Source organism: Brachycentrus maculatus, unplaced genomic scaffold, assembly GCF_059751285.1.
Source record: "Brachycentrus maculatus isolate JH-2025_06_01 unplaced genomic scaffold, ASM5975128v1 h1tg000061l, whole genome shotgun sequence".
In the NCBI taxonomy this organism is placed as follows: domain Eukaryota; kingdom Metazoa; phylum Arthropoda; class Insecta; order Trichoptera; family Brachycentridae; genus Brachycentrus; species Brachycentrus maculatus.
The window spans coordinates 2,699,843-2,718,576 of NW_028280815.1; the positions used below are offsets into that span (position 1 = coordinate 2,699,843).

The following is an 18,734-nucleotide window of genomic DNA, read 5'->3' on the forward strand; positions in this document are numbered from 1 at the left end:
TCTTCGTCTTAGTTAAATTTTCTTTTTTAATTTCAAGTTGTCGTAAAATGGCTCACTTATTACGTTCCTGTTTTTAAGATTTTCATTCCGTGAATTTATCTTGCGACAATAAACGCCATATTGCCATTTTATCTTCAGCGTTGTTTCAAAATAACGTCAAAATTAACGTATGACGATTCGTTTAATGTAATGGTAATCGCTTTCCACTCGTGTAAATTAACTCACAAGATATGGTGTGGCTTACTTATGGTGTTCCTGTATTTTAACATTTTTCCGTTAAGTTGTCTTACGGTAATCAACGCCATTTTGCCATTTTATTTTCAGCGTTGTTTTAGAATTACGTCAAAATCTACTTATAATGACTCCTTATTTTTGTTTTATGATATGGAAATCGTTCACCACTCGTGTAAATTTAGTAAAAAAATAACTTACTCTTAGTGTTTAATTTTTAAGATATTTTCCGTTAAATTTTCTTACGATAATCATACGCCATATTGCCATTTTATCATCAGCGTTATTTTGGAATAACGTCTCAATCAACTTATGACGACTCCTTATTTTTGTTGGGTAATATTTCCAAAATTAAACACGATTATTGGATTGACTTCTACAACACTTTATTATCCTTATTTTATGATGCGAAAATCACTCTCCACTCGTGTGAATTAAGTAAAAAAACAACTTACTTATAGTGTTCCCCTTTTAAAGATTTTTTGCATTAAGTTTTCTGACGATAATCAACGCCATATTGTTACGTTATCTTCAGCGTTATTTCAGGATAACGTTAAAATTAACTCACGACGACTCGTTACCATTTTATGTTGTGGAAATCGCTCTCCACTCGTGTGTCATCGGTAGCCATTGTCGCTTGCGAATCGAGCCTAACTAATGGTCCTCGGAGGCTGTACTCACGCAGTAGCACGTGTGAGATGTGCCTAATGATCGCCGATACTCCACTACATGGTGCCACTGTGCACGGGGAAGGGGAGAGGAGGGGGAGGAGGGATGAATGAAGAGGAAACAGTTAACGACGACGCTCTCGTGAGTGATAACACATTCACAACTTTCTCTTCAATTCAGGGATGAAATATATTTTAGGGAAAGCAAGTGGGAATGTTAAAGAGAGTAAGGGGAATGTCATAACTACTAAAATGGGAAAGAAAATAAAGTTATCCAGGATTCGGATCTCACATACTAATAAAAGAGTTTCTGCTCAATAAAAAAGCTTCATTTCATCTCACCAATAGATGTGTCTAGTGAAGTTCTAATGATTCAATAACAACGACATTGGTTCATATATATATATATATATATATATATATAGAACTTTCAAGAATTTGAGTAGTGTGGTTGTCAATAATGGGTAGAATTGGTGAATGTTACACGTGTGTAAAGTGATCACTTAAACCAGCCTATGACGGTCGTCAACCCCGTAAATGCCCAGACTTCCATGTTCTTCTTCATCTTTTATGAGATGTTGAAAAATAATATTCTAATAATAGCATATAATATATATGTTTATAATTTTTGTACTGACATTTTTTGGTGGAACTGCATTTTATAAAACAAAATAACAACTACTTATGTAGTTTTTTCCACATGAATTTTATTTGACCAACAAGGTTTCGTTATAACGGTTACGACGAAAACCGGTTTACTGGTCAAATAAAATACATGTAAAAAACTACATATTTGTTATTTTATTCTATATATGTATATATAATATTAGCATATCGTTATTTTTCATATCGTTTTATGTTCATTTTTTTCTTTGTACTTTACACAATTTATATAGAACAAATTTGCAACATTGGTTGGAATAAAGAATGGTTTAATCCTTTACAACATTGGTTGGAATAAATAATGCTTTATTCCTTTGCAACATTGGTTGGAGTAAAGAATGTTTTATTCCTTTGCAACATTGGTTGGAATAAATAATGCTTTATTCCTTTGCAACATTGGTTGGAATAAAGAACGTTTTATTCCTTTGCAACATTGGTTGGAATAAAGAATGCTTTATTCCTTTGCATCATTGGTTGGAATAAAGAATGCTTTATTCCTTTGCAACATTGGTTGGAATAAAGATTCATAAATAAATTGAATTGCGCATTTTGCATTACTGAGTTAAATTATTATTCTTTACTATATATTTATATACCAAATAAAAAAAATCATTCTAATTGTAAATTTATTTAAGAATTTTAAAGATCAGTAGCATCAAATTATACACATATACGAGTATTGCAAAACAAGTATTGTTCTAATCACAATAATTCACTTGGTAATAATACCTGGAAGAGGGATAGTTATGTCAGAATGTAGGATAATAGTGGTATTGGGCGATCAAGGGCGCATAGCCGAACTCGCATACTAGCTTGTGCACTTATAGGATGCTAATGTAATTGTAATATTTTTTACTTTTCTGCTCCAAATGGTGTATGGGGCAGTGTAACGCATTGACGAAGTGTTACGTTGATAAGTAATTATAATAATTATTATATATGATTATGAGTTCTGGGCTTCAGGTACAAGTCCCAGATAATATTGTATAAATATGAGAGTGAAACAACATGTTCTGATTTTTTCCTTAAATTCTATACGTAAAGGCCTTACAGGCGTATGCACCAATAAAATAATTTTTTTGTTGTTGATCTTCCTGGGAATTGAACCAGGGACCTCCAGCATGGTAGTCTAACGCGGTAACCACTATTCTATGGAGGCGAATAATCCATTTAAGAGCTATTTGTATAAAATTTAATTTTAAAGCTGGTTTAAGATACCGTTTTATAAACGTTTTAACATTCACCATTATATCCAAAGTATTTTAAATATTTACCATATTCATATGCAAACCCAATGCGTATAACCGCACCCCAATGGTGCATAGGACACTGCATATAAACGCAGTGTTATCTTGATCGTTGACACACGAAGGAAAGATGATCAGCCCTCCAGTCCAGGGTGACATTGAATAAATATTATAGTGAAAAAATTACTCTAATATTTATACTCAAATTTCGAAATATCATGTATGTTTCAAGAACACACCCTGTCGTGTCACCCAGACCTCCATATTCACATCTCAATTTCTTCACCATTTTCATAAATAGCTGAAAATTTTCGCAAGGAAAAGTCTTGAAACATATTTTTATAATATCGTGTCAGCTTCCATTTTAATATTTCCATGAGGTTCCTTTCACCGTAATCGCGATGCCTATTTCGTAATATCATAGTTTCCAGGGCGGCTTGCGGCCCGCCCTCGTCTAGCGGCACAAAGCCCCGCACAATGTACCGCGGGCGGGCGATGACAAACTGCAGACAAAACTGCCAAAAGGACGTAAATAGAGCAAACACTGCGCCAAGACTATTATACGAGAACCAACCCTTAATTGTATGGCTGTCGCAGTCACTCTCCCGCTAAACACGCCACAATGAAGGAGACAGAATCCGGCTATATATTTTCAAATATACAGAGTGTACTAAAACTTGTCCTGAACACTAAAAATTTATGTATATAAATATATATATATATGTGTGTGTATATATATATATATATATATATATATATATATATATATATATATATATATATATATATATATATATATATATATATATATATATATATATATATATATATATATATATATATATAAATAATATATATATATATATATATATATATATATATATATATATATATATATATATATATATATATATATATATATATATATATATATATATATATATATATATATATATATATATATATATATATATATATATATGCCGTGCTGAAGGTCCGTGTTCGATTCTCAGGGGTGGGGGGGAATGTAAGTGATTTTACACTCTTATATTTATAATATTTGTTTAATAGTGGACTGGACTGCCTTTATGTAAATAGCGATTAAGATAAAACTGTGTCAGTAAGATGCAGTGCTTTATGCACCATTGGGTGCGGATAAGGATGTAAGAAGAAGAATTTACACATACATAGATAGATTCATACACACACACATATATATTTTTTAAAGTAAATATAATTTTTGAAACTGGAGGTCTCGGGTTTTATTCCCTGGGGAATTAAAATAAATATAAGTTTTTTTCACTCTACTGTTTATTTAAAACTTCTTAGGACTGGTAACTGAAGCGCAGGATCGATCATCCTGCCGTCATGGATTTAATGATGAAATTAACACATATTCGGTGCCTTGTGCACCGTGAAGGTTAGATCGGGGTAAAACAATAAAATAAAATAAAAATAATTTTTTATGTAAATAAAGAAACACCTATTTAAATGTTTACGGTGGTTTTATATTTTTATTGATTTTTAACATATTAATTGTTACACAACACCCCAACACATCAGGATAGTATCCTAAAACCTAATTACAAAACGAAATACGTGTTTTTTATATTTAAAAAAAAAAATACTATTAATTTCTTAGCCCCCTGTATAGGGGTGTTATGACATAGAGAAAAGGTGGAATTGTGGAACTAACAATGGCCAGAATGAGAATCTACGACAAATTATCATGGGAAGGAAAATGTAAGGGTAAGAAAATAAGTTATATATAATCTCATTTAAAATAAATAATAGTGACAAAGCATTAATGTAATCAGATTATATTTTACAGGCTCTTAAGTTTAGTGGTTGGCGCGTTTGGTTTATATTATATACATGTCTGAGTGCTTCTTGGTAGAATTATTATACAAGCATTGCATGAAATTATACTAAGTTGAGTTATTAAAAAAAAAAATATTTTAACATAGGCGGAGAAGTTTGTTAAGATTGGAATATGGAATAACATGTTGATATGAAGACAAGGCAATTAGTCCTGTACTCCAGATTCAGTTTATACTCTGGTATAGTTCAGTTCATAATCTGGTATAGGTCAACATTTTGAGTGTGTTGAAATACTTGTTCACAAATCTGGATCATTTCCAATTAGGTGTTGTTTTTTAATTTTAAAAGAAAAGCTTTCGAAACTAGTCGTCATAATAAAATAAACTCAATTGGTAAAAAAAAACAAAAGTTATTCTTTTACAATTTCATCATGCCTTAACACAAAGTGAATGCCAAATCAATAAATAATATTTACAAAATAAAACAACTTTGTTTTAACCACTTTTTATTGCTACACTTTTTCCCACCGGTTTCGACAAGAACCTTGTCATCAACAGTGTTTATTTACTAATTATAAAACATTGAAATACTCATAGTTAGGTTATAATTAATTACCTTTCCCTTAGGATACCAAAAACTTCCAAATACTCCTACGTTGGCGTATTCGCTGCGCAATGCTCAATAAAAGCGACATTTAGGAATTTTTCAAATCGTATTTTCATATGGTGTACGGAGTGTGTTGCAGTTTTTGGTATCGTAAGGGAAGGGTAATTAATTATAACCTAACTATGAGTAATTCAATGTTTTATAATTAGTAAATAAACACTGAGGATGACAAGGTTCTTGTCGAAACCGGTTGGAAAAAGTGTACCAATAAAAAGTGGTTAAAACAAAATTGTTTTGTTTTATAAAGTTTATAAAATGTGCCACAAAGTATCTGCGAAAAACATTTTTTATATTATTACTCCAATATGTTTTTTTTCCACATTTATTATTTTGACCAGTGGCTGGGCTTCGTCGTAACCGACATCATCAGATTGGTTGGAGGCTAGACTAAATTTTATGTTGTATATACAACAAAACAGGGAGTTGAAAACTATAATAAAAATTATGTTAACATGAATCTGAAATTCAGATATTTTCTTTATTTATTTTATTATTTTCGTATTACACAAAGTGAACAATGAATGATAAGGAGAGTGATTACCGTACCACAAAGTTATCAACGCTTTAATATACAAAATAGATTTTCTTCATCTTTACACGTTATTACTTTTAGAAATTTAGTTAAAAGTGCAAAAGAAGATGGTAAATCCGACAAAACATAATATCTGCAGTCCGTCTATAAACGTAAATATCTCCTATGCTGGATAAATCTAATTTTGCACCTGGCATTCCGATGTCTGTTATAATATTTCCTCAACTGCTGTCAAATTTAATATGGAAAATATTTATGACGTGCAGTGGGTATTCGATTCTAAGCAAGTAAATTTATGCTTGTTATATGAATGCAGGTAGACGTGCATATCGCTTGCAGTATTTCCTGCAAAATGCAGAAGACGTATTTTTGCTCACCGGTGCATGCGGAACTACCCTCCTCCCCACCTCCCCGCCTCACCCCCTCGCAGGGCTGGACTAGGAGCTTCACGACTTGGATCTATTCAGAAACCTCGAGTAAATCAATCACAATACATGTCTCAACAGAGACGAAGTATCCTAACGTATAGACGGGGGCCTGGGACCTATCATTAACTGCATTTTTTCAAAAACAAAGATGAAGAAGAATATAGGGTAATAAGTATGGGTATTAACAGGGCTTATGACCTGTCAAAGGCTGGTTACGTGATCTCTTACATACGTACACTATTCACCATTCTACCCACTTAACCAGCATATCGTAGTCATACAGGAGAAAGTGACCAAGTGCATTTTTAACAACAACGTGATCATTGACTATTTGTTATCTTACTAACTTAATATTGGCTTTAAAAAATCCCAATGGATTTTAAACTTGGAAGTATGATATATTGTCTTGTTAAAAATGACTAACTGCATTGATGTTTATTTTCTTGCCAAGCAAAAGTGACTTAAATGGCCCTCCTGAACATTTTACATTTTGTAAGTTGGTCACTTTCTCCTGTACGACTACGATATGACAGGTCATAAGCCCCACAAATACCCAAAAACCTAAGGTGTTCTTTTTTACTGTTTCATTTGCCAATTTTTTTTTTAAATTTACTCTTAATAAGTGGAGTAACCCAGATTTGTGAACAAATATTTGAACACACTGAAAATGTTGTTTCGTTGTGTTTATTGTTTGACTGGTTTCAATGTTGTTGTTGTTAAAAATATTTTGTTAAATGGTTTGACCGGTTAAAATGTTTATGTTGTTGAAATTATTTAGTTAAATGGTTTGACCGGTTAAAATGTTGTTGTTGTTGAAAATGTTGTAAAATAGTTTCACTGGTTAAAAAATTGTTGTTAAAAATGTTGTTAAATAGTTTGGCTGGTAAAAATGTTGTTGAAAATGTCGTTAAATAGTTTGACTGGTTAAAATGTTGTAGTTGTTGATTATGTTGTTAAATAGTTTGACTGGTTAAAATGTTGTTGTTCTTGATAATGTTGTTTAATAGTTTGACCGGTTAAAATGTTATTGTTGTTGAAAATGTTGTTCAATAGTTTGACTGGTTAAAATGTTGTAGTCTTTTTATTTTTAACATTAACAGACGTACTCGAGAATAGCCGCCATTGTAGTCTTCGCAAACATTTAGCGCAGCTCATGAATTATTCATGTTTAACCTTGTGCCGAAATAAAATTTCTTTTTTCAACATGAATATTTAAATGTTTCACTGAAATGTTTTTCTTTTCAAAGATAAATTTCAATAAAACGGCAAATAAAAAACACCCTTATCTACATAATTAGAATATTTTTTAGCCTTTTAGTACCCAATCTCTCTGCATTTTAAATTCGGCGAAATGTGGAAGAAAATATGGAAAATATTCGACGGGTAGGCTCAAATTTTGATTCAATAATTTGTTTATACATGAACAGATTTAAATTCGTTTCACATATTCAAAAAATATAGTAATAAAACAATATATTGTATTTAAAATTTGTATGTGACCGATCATGACATATCGCACACTCAGCCAGGATTATAATTTCATTTCACTCACTCTTTTCAAGAACGTCATAAATTAAAAAACTTGATTTTTTAGGAAATCGTTTTTAATGTTTGAGAATATAATAAAATGTATTAAAAATGAATATCAAGCCACTTTTTGTACTTTTTGCTGTGCAATAGATCTTTTTAGGTAAAATTTTCTCCATTTGAAAAATATTTAGTACATTTAAAAAAATAATTAATCAAAACCTTTTCTTCAAAATGCAAAAACAACACTTTCTGCCCTGTAACGGGTAAATATTATGTTGAAAATATGCAGCTTTTGCTGGGATATAGTACATTTTATGGGCATTCCGAAAACATGCACAACTATAAATTGACGATTTTTTATGTATGAATTTGTTGAAAGGAGTGAGCGATATTTAAAAAAAATATTAATGAAACAATATGTTGTATTATTTTTTTTTAATATAATAAATATTTTTCGAATGGAGAAAAAACCTTCAGGTTCTACCTAAAAAGGTATGTTGCACAGTAAAAAGTTCATTAAGTGGCTTGATATTTATTTTAAATATATTTCATTATATTCTAAGACTAACTAACTATCACGCCACTTCTCCGCAGGGGTAGGCAGAGAGAATAGAGCGCCACGCCACACCTTGCAAACATTCTTCGCCTCTTCCACGTTCATGCATCTCCTCATACATACCCGCCGATTGTTACGACTCCTAACCTGACCACTTTCAAGTATTTGGCATACTTGATCGTGCCATGTTTTTCTCGGTCTTCCTCTTCCTCATTATATTTTTAAACTTTAAAAACGATCTCCTGAAAATCAGTTTTTTTTTATATATGACGTTGTTGAAAAAAGTGAGAATAGAAACGCCTAGGTTTACCCTAGCGGCCCTGTTTAGTAAAATATTCAAAGCTAAATATTCATCGAAGTAGGAAGACTTGGTGTATGACATCCTCTTCCCACTATATTCTCATTCTTCCACAGTCTTCTAGCTCTTTTTCTCTCGGCAGTATATCAAACATCTCTCCGCCTTGAGCTAGACGTATTCGCTGTTGGACAAATATATATTTTCGTCATCAATTCAAAATGCCAACGCGAAATTGTAACGTACGTTTATTATTTTTATTATTTCACGTTTGTTATTTTTGGAAGAAATCATACATATATAACATTGAGTGAATGGTATGTATATAACCAGAATACAGTTAATTAATTTGGCATTAATGGAATACCATGACGATTTAAATATAAAAATAAAACACATGCGTAAAACCACTTTTTGAGTATGTTAATGTAAAAATGACTAGTTTCGAGAATTACAGATCTTCTCATCAATAGGTAAAACTGAAATAAATGTGCTTTCATTTTCTTGTTAATGCTTGTTAATCTGTAAACTTTATAAAATAAAACAACTTTGTTTTAATCACTATTAATTGGTACCTACACTTTTTCCAACCGGTTTTGACAACAACCTTGTCATCATCAGGGTTAATGTACTAATTATAAAATATTTAAATACTCATAGTTAGGTTATAATTAATTACCCTTCTCTTACGATACCGAAAATTTCCACGCACTCCGTACACCATATGAAAATATGATTTAAAATTTCCTAAATGTTGCTTTTATTGAGCGTTGCGCAGCGAATACGTCAACTCCGGATGACAACAGATACTAATCTGCGAAAAACATTCAAGAAACTAACATCTGTAGCTCTCGAAACTAGCCATACTTACGTTAATAAACTTATCTAAACATGGCTAGATTAAGAACTTAAAAAGTACAAGATTCATATCGTATTATAAGAGTGAAAAATTACTCTATATTTTGATCCTCTTGAGAAACGAATAATTGAATCGTGGTTTGTAAAGCAGACTTTTAAAAACTTGGCAAAATTAAGTATTTAAATACTTGAAAATGGTAATGTTAGGAGTCGATATAATCAGAAGGTTTACATAAAGACGAAGATTGTTTGTAAAGACTAATTGGATAGGCGTCACATTCTCTCTGCATACCCCTGTGGGGAAAAAGCGTAATGGTTAGTAAGTTGGTTATATATTGTATAACCTCCTTAGTTGTTCAAAAGGATACATATTCTTTGCTGAGATACCAAATATATCTGAATTTATCTTTAAGCGCTGTGTTCGGTATCATCAAATAAAAATATATTGACTTTTACACAAGTTTTATTTGGTAAATACCACTATTTCTGTCAAATTGATTTTTAGAAATAGTAGTATTTACTAAGTAAAACATAAATTTAAAATGGATAGATATTTCACATCATGACTGCCGAATCAATTTATGGAAAAAATAATTTTTTATAATGTAACGCTTTTTATATTTACGATTGATATTTCGTTTGAAATTTTCGTGATAAAACCTATTTATATAATGATAGATACTCTATTTTATTGGACGTACAATGTGATACGACATATAAACCTTAGAGAGGTAACGGTCCAACTATCATGAATAAAGAAATAGGCACCGTCTCGAGAGGGGTAAGATGCCAAGACGCGTAAAATGACAGTTATAAAATCTGAGTCCATTATCGGCCAACTAACGGTCCGGTGGCCAATGTGAGGAGACGGTCTCAACACCTTTCAGACTATGACGAGGGTAGGCAAATATTGCTCTCTGGATTCCTTTCTTACATGGGAGCTTTTTATCATTTTTATTTCAAAAGCTTTCATTGCAACTTTCGATCCTCCGAGCCACAAAAGAGTTTTGTAGAAAAAGCGATATTATGTTTTTTGTCAGTTGTATTTGTAATGTAAACAGTTGATTGTCCGTATTTTTTTACGAATCTATGGGAGTAATAATGAATGTCTAAAACAAATATGATTTTCGTTTGTTTGGTTATTAATATTATATTCTATAAGATACTGAATTTTTTAACCCACGCGTGATATGAAGGATATACATACGTTTCATATATAGTTAAAACACCTATGATATTAACAAAATTCTGCTTAGCAAAAAAAGTTTTGTGAATATGATTGTGGGAAAAATTATAAAAGTTTTGCTTGGTTAGTTACACTTTTACTTAAAATCTATTGTGACTAGTATTTCTATGCATTCCGCGTCATTTTTAAACACCGTATGTGAAGCTAAGTCTTAATTTTAGAGTTATGTCTTTAGGACGTTGACGTATGAAGAGGAGGTTGTAAGGAGAAGTGGTATTTCATAAAACTAAAATTAAAAATAAAAAGCAATGCATGGAATTAGTGAATATAAATAACCGTTCAAATTATAAGCTCCATAAAAAATTGAAAATCATGTTTTCGGGTGTTTCCCAGTATGTGAAATCTGGTTAGAATCTTGCACACCATCTAAATAAAGGATCTCTGCCGAAAAAAGCTTTCTCAATCTAACATAAGATGGCTTTAATGAGCTCACAATTACGAGTACAATGTCGTGGGATTAATGATATATAATATGTAGGAGTTCGGATTTTTAAAAAAATAGGTAGTGTGGTTGTTCAATCATGGGTAGAATGGTGAATGTTGCACTTGTAGAAAAATGATCACTTAACCAGTTTATGGATAGGTCATAAACCCTGCAAATACCCAGACTTCCACGTTCTTCTTCATCTATATTGAGATGTCAATTAAAAAAACTGTTAAGTGCAGAAAACCTAGATTTGTGAACAAGTTTTTGGATACAATATTACAAATTATGTGCTTAAAATTCATCCACTACATAATTCAATTATTTAGCTTTACAAATTTAGTCCTTAAATGTTTGTATTTGTTCTTTTAGACACAGTTTGATAATGGCTTCGCAAGGCTTAACAGCCCTCGTAAAAATATATAAATACACAAGGATCATAAAACGTGCTTTTATTTATATTAGGGTTAGCAGTTAGCAGGCTATATTGACTGACCTTTTGGGCAAGGACTTTATAACATATGTGTATATTACATTCACCAGGGATGGCCAAACTTTTCATTACTACGGGTAACCTGATTTTAAAAAGGGGGGAGGGTTGAAAATAAATATTAGTGATTTTAGACTCTGATATTTATGTAATATTACCATTGACTGGTCCCTGAAGCGTAGGTATGATCATCTTACCTTCGTGTAAAGAACGATCAAGATAACACTATGTCAATACGATGCAGTGCCCTATGTGCCACTGGGTGCGGGTAAGGGTTAGGAGAAGAAGTAGAAATACGTATATTAATATTAAATAAATATTATATAGATATAAACCCCCTGGAAATTGAGCACGGGACTTCTAGCTTTATAGCCAAATACTCTAGCTATTACTCTAAGAGGCGGAAAATAAATAAACATTTATATTACTTATACATATTAAAAATAAAATAATAATTCCTTCTCATAAACTAATTTGTATTAATTTATCACAATTAAACACTTGAATGTACCACTTTAATGAGTTTTATTTATATATACGACTAGTTTCGAAAATTTACAGATATTGCAAAACCCAGATTTGTGAACAAGGATTTGGACACACACAAAATATTGTGGAGAAACTAATTCCTTTGTAAATAAAACAATCTGTTAAACAATTGTATATGAATATTTTATTGTTAACGCAAACATCTTCTTCTTTTTAATGGCTTTTCATCCATCTTGAGTGTTATAGCCAGTGTCGAGTTATTAAACGCGAACATCTTTATTTAGCGAACATCGTTATTTATCGAACATCGTTATAAATCTTAAAAAAAAAGTAATATCGGAGAACGCGTTGGAAAGATGACATTGCATAAATCTGGCAATCTTTTCGTGTTGTATTAATAATAAAAACAAAACACATATCAGACAGACAAGCGACTAGGAATTTTTACACGGTAAACGCTTTGGCCACCCCTTATACATACACATTCCTTGGCGAGACCCTTATAAAGTCACTAAAAATAAAAGTTCTATCTTTATTTTCTTAAAGGAAAGTCTCTCGCCAGAACGACTTCAAAATTATTTTGACAAAACACAACTTCCGCGCTTTGTCTCAAATTTACTTTGAAACTGGCATACAATGGCGAACGGTACTATCAAGTTGGAAGTCGTCTTATCGGGATAATCAATAATCTACAAAGATTATATCAAATTTACCGGTGCAATGATGTGAACTGAAGCAATATTAGCTTCAGAAGTTTTTTTTGCCCATCGAACAATAAATTACCTTTATCTGGAGCCGCGCCAGCCAATAAGAATGGGGAATTTATTAGGAGGAAGAATTCTTTTCAGGAAAAAATGAAACTGAAAATTTTCCACCCACTTGCCGAAACTTTGCTAATATATTTCGAGGAGTTAATGTAATCTTCGTATTGAGACTTATCGATAGAGATTTCCGACTCTTCGCTACCTACCCTCGACGTGAAAAATCACAAATTTGGGAAAATATTTTCCAAGAAAAAATTACTTTCAAATTAGATGTAAATAAATTGATGTGATATTTTTGCCGTCTCCTATTATGTTCTTCTTTTCCTTCTTCTCCTGCTCGGTGTAGGCCTTATGGTTTGTTTTAAGAGGGATTAGCCTCCTGTGATGTTGATTTCTATCTGTCAATCCATCTCTTTGGTGGGCTGCCCGTCCTTTTATGGGATTTTGTAGGAAGAATTGTCATCTAAGATTAACAGAGATTAAGATAAAAATTTACTTTATAAACTTCGCAACAGATGGCAGTTTCAACTAAGAAACGAGTGTGAATGCTACGATATTATATATATACAACATTTAAAAAGTCATGCAATATGGATGTGAATTAATGAATGAAAATTTATCAAAGTTTTACTTGGTAAATGCCGCTATTTCTCAAAATCTATTGTAATACGTATTTCGATGCATTCCGCATCATTATCAAGCACCCTATGCCGTGGAATGATGCGCAATGCATCGAAACAATGTTTAATATACTGCCGTGAATTCACACACGAAACGACGTGTGAATTATATAATTGTATTTGGTTTGTGGTTGTAAACAAATATCCTTGAAAAACCTTGTTTTTTACAACGATTTAAGCTTAACTGAAAGGAAACAAGGTGAGTTATTTGAAGTGCACCTTTTGTAATTAATCGAGGCTCACCTATATCAGATCTATAGTCTTAATTTCCCTGATTTGGCGCATTTTTACAGTTCGTAAGAGGTTAGGGCCCGCATCATCCAACTACGGCCAAATGTCTTTCGTAATCCGGGCTGACGCAGCTCCAGGAAGTGGCCGAGAAACGCGGTAAGCAAAATAAACAGAGTACCTATATATCGTAGTCGTACAGGAGAAAGTGACCAACTATCAAAACGGAAAATGTTCACGAGGACCATTTAAGTCACTCTTTCTTGGCAAGAAAATAAACATCAATGCTGCATTTTTCATTTTAAAGTCAATATATTATGCTTCCAAGTTTAAAATCCTTTGGGATTTTTTTTGGGCAATATTAAGCTAATAATACATATATCAAATAGTCAATGATCACGTTATTGTAAAAAATGCACTTGGTCACTTTCTTCTGTATGACTACGATATGTATGTATGTGTGTGTGTATGTATATATATATGTATATATATATATATATATATATATATATATATATATATATATATATATATATATATATATATATATATATATAAATACATATATTTATGTATATAAACACATAAGTACATATATATTCTGTTTATTTTGCTGTTTATGTTTTTATGGCAAAAAAATAAGAGCAAAGTAAAAATACACAAGAACGCAAGCGTACAAGAAACGTGTACGACCGATTGCCACATATGGGATAGGAACCACAGCAGACACAGCTAGAATCATATCTCTTCGAAGAACTTAAAAAATGAGGAAACACGGAAATTGGGAAAATGTGTGGTACGGAGGATATAGTCAGATGGGGAAGACAGCGAAGAAGATTCTGGAATGCCCATAGACTGGCTAAAATTGCTCTTCAAGAGAACCCAGATAGAAGAAGACCATCTGGAAGACCTTCAAAGCGATGGGGTGACAGTTGGTAGTCCACGTCACAAGAGACGGATAACGAAACAGAGAGATCCAAGGATCCATAAGAGGGACAACGAAGAATAAGAAGTATTATTTTTTGATATCCCATTACAGATGAAGAAGAATTTGGAAGTCTGGGCATTTTCCTGTAATTGGAGATAATCCAGATTTTGTGAACAAGCGGACACACTCAAAATATTAATTTGACCAGAAATAAATTATCTGGTAAAATTATAAGCTTAAATAATAAAAATGAAAATGATATTTTCTGGCGTTTCTCGTGTGGGTGATTATAATCCTTGATTCGGACCTCACAAAGATGTCTCTAGTGAAGTTCTAGTGATTCAAGAATAATGTTTCAAAATTGGTTCACATATATAGAATTTCTAAGAATTTATGTAGTATGGTTGTCAATGATGGGTAGAATTGGTGAATGTTACACGTGTGTAAAGTGATCACTTAAACCAGCCTATGACGGTCGTCAGCTCCGTAAATGCCCAGACTCCCATATTCATCTTCATCTTTGATGAGATGTCAAAAAATAATATAAAATAACTCCTGTAATTGGAGATAATCCAGATTTTGTGAAGTATTTGGACATACTCTAAATGTTGTAAAAGAGTAAGAAGATTTAAAATAAAATAAAATAAACCAGCAAAGTTATTACTTTAACAATAACTAGATTTTGAATTAACAATACATTTAAAATAATAAGAAAGTAAAATAATTAAGTGTTTATGTCATCTTATATGATTGCTGGGAGCAAATACAGGGTGGGCCAAAAGAATAGACACACACCTGATCCCCTAACGAATAATGATTGAAAAACTTTAATGTGGCTGTGTAATAAATTGGTAAAGTTGGAAGAGAATTATTCTGTGATGAGAAGTGACAGGTCTGCTGTTATTTCGTGATCGACTGAAATTGAAACCAGAATTTCACATTGAAAATTGAGAAAATTCATTCGCTTAGCGCGTTTGGCGCCCGAGCGAGATCAATCATTTCAATATTTAAAATATACTTGGCTGGCTATAAATTTGATTTATGTCTTCCGCTTTAGGAGGAAATTAGAAAATCTTTAATGAAAATATTACTTTTACGATTAAAAATAGAATCTGTTATTTTATCAGATTTATATCCAAAGAAAACAAATTGATTTATTTTAGGTTAAACCGTTTATATTCATTGTTTTATTAATTGGTTCGGCAGTCACTTTTATTATTAAAATAGTTTTTAGTATTAAAATAAAATTTAGGATTTTTACGGAGTGTGTGGAAGATTTGGTGAGAGTATTTTAATGTGTTTTAATGTTTTAGAATTAAAATTAACCCTGATGATGATAAGGTTCTTATCGAAACCGGTAGGTTAAATAGTATTAATAAAAAAGTGGTGAAAACAAAGTTATTGAATTTTATAAAGTTTATAAAATGTGCCACAAAGTGTCTGCGGAAAACATTCAACAAATGATCTAATAAACCTTTATATATATTTTAAAACCCTTATCCACACCCCAATGGTGCATAGGGCACTGCTTCATAAGAACACAGTGTTATCTTGATCGTTTTCACACGAAGGAAAGGTGATCATCCCTCCGCTTCAGGTACCAGTCCAGGGTAGTATTGAATAAATATTACAGTGAAAAAATCACTTATATTTATTTGACCCCCCCCCCTGGGAATCGAACCCGGGACCTCCAGAACGGTAGCCGAGCGTGCTGACCATTACACTACGGAGGCGGACATCCTTTATATAATAATTCATTCGATTATATGTGTCAGCCTCTGTAGTGTAATGGTCAGCACGCTCTGCTACCGTTCTGGAGGTCCCGGGTTCGATTCCCAGGGGGGTCAAATAAATATAAGTGATTTTTTCACTGTAATATTTATTCAATATTACCCTGGACTGGTACCTGAAGCGGAGGGATGATCACCTTTCCTTCGTGTGTAAACGATCAAGATAACACTGTGTTCATATGAAGCAGTGCCCTATGCACCATTAGGGTGCTGATAAGGGTTTTATTATTATTATTTATTATATGTACGACTTCACTGACCTTAACCTAATTAGTTTTAGAGTATCCTCAAAAAACACACGATGTACTGATCTTTTTCATATCCCTACTTCACCCTCCAATTACCATAAATTTGCAACTTTACCAAAAATCCATAATCTTGGTAACATTCATTCTTCTGATATTTTGTCCAATTCCTTCTTCCTAATTTCTTCCCATAAACTGGCATAATGTAATAATTTTTTGACAACAAAAAGTGATGTACTATGAAATGTGTTAGCATAGTACTTGAATTATATTTGCATTGAATCAACTAACTAACTTACTAATCATCACGCCGCTTCCCGCAGGGGTAGGCAGAGAGAATAAAACGCCTTGCAAACATTCTTCGCCTCTTCCACGTTCATGCATCTCCTCATACATACCCGCCGATTGTTTCGACTCCTAACGTGACCACTTTCAAGTATTTGGCATACTTGATCGTGCCAAGTTTTTCTCGGTCTTCCTCTGCAGAGGGAGAGGAGAAAGTAATGAATTATACTTGTAAAATCCCTCTGGGCGTTTATGTACAAAGAAGATTATAAAATAAAAATAAAATAAAAAATAAAATTTTAATGCAAAAATACATAATGACAAAAATATTTCGGCTACCATTTTTGCAGCCTAAGCTACAGCTTATTAAGCTTGTACGTAAAGCCAGCACTGTGTAAAGTGTAAACTGCATCATAACTTTATGCTTTAAATACGAGTATGCATGGTGTATAGGTTCAGACCCAGGCTTGGCGCTTTGTCAAGATTCTCCCACACTTTCTGTTCACACAGTTTGGGACTCAATCTGAGGTCACAATCTAGATAAGGTTTATGGGCGATAAAGCTAATTGGACCCCCTGTACCCGAAGGGGAGGTGCCCGTAGGTAGGCACTAACGGCCGCGCAACCTAATGACGCCATCCGGATATCCGGAAACTTCTGTCTTCCTTTACTTCCCAACTCGCAGTCCTTTATACAACTTGGGGATAACTTCGGTGCCCGAAAAGTCGCAAGAAATCTGTGCTGTATTTTGGGATACAGAATAATGTCAATACACCCGGTATTTATACATATTAAAGCTAGTTAGGTCTTCTTGGAATTTCATAAAATAATATAAGGTAATTCGATCGAGAAGAATATCGACTTCCACACACGGTAGATATTGAACTAACTAACTCAATAACTGTCACGCACCAAGAATATGAATGTTTGGGCATTTACGGAGCTTACGACCGTCATAGGCTTGTTTAAGTGATCACTTTACACGGGTGCAACATTAACCAATTCCACCCATGATTGACAACCACACTTCTAAAATTCTTGGATCTTCTAAATATATATTAATCAAATTCGAAACATAGTGCCTGAATCATTACAATTTCACTAGAGACATCTATGGTGAGATGAAATAAGCTTTTTATTGAGCAGAAACTCTTTCATATATATGCGAGGTCCGAATCCTGGCTTATAATCACATTCGTGAGAATCACAAGATAATGTTGTTTTTATTTTATTATTTTAGCTTATAATTTGACCAGTTATTTTATTTATAGCAATTTGAGTGTAAAAATAAAAAAATAATAAAAACATGAAAAAAACTCCTTATGGGTAATCCAGATTTGTTAACAAGTATTTGGACACGCTAAAAATGTTGTATTAAGAATTTGTTAAGGTATATTTGGCAAAATTAAAATAATTTTTTGCGATTTTACACTCAAATATTTATTAGATAGTACCCTGGACTGGTCCCTGAAGCGTAGGAGTGATCACCTTGCCTTCATGTAAGTAACGATCAAGATAACACTGCGTCAATATAATGCAGTGCTCTATGCACCATTTAGTGCGGATAATGGTAAGAAGAAGAGGATATTTAGCACTTACTTTTCTCCAACCGGTTTTCACAAATATCTCATATTTTTTAGGGCTACATGAACCCTAGGCACATATTTATAA

General features: G+C 32.5%; 1 protein-coding gene across 1 annotated transcript in view; it reads right to left on the reverse strand.

Annotated features, from left to right (window-relative positions):
* The window catches only part of vex (somatomedin B and thrombospondin type 1 domain containing protein vexed), a 183,976-nt gene that overhangs the window by 102,834 nt on the left and 62,408 nt on the right, over window positions 1-18,734 (reverse strand). The gene's annotated exons all lie outside the window — the stretch shown is intronic.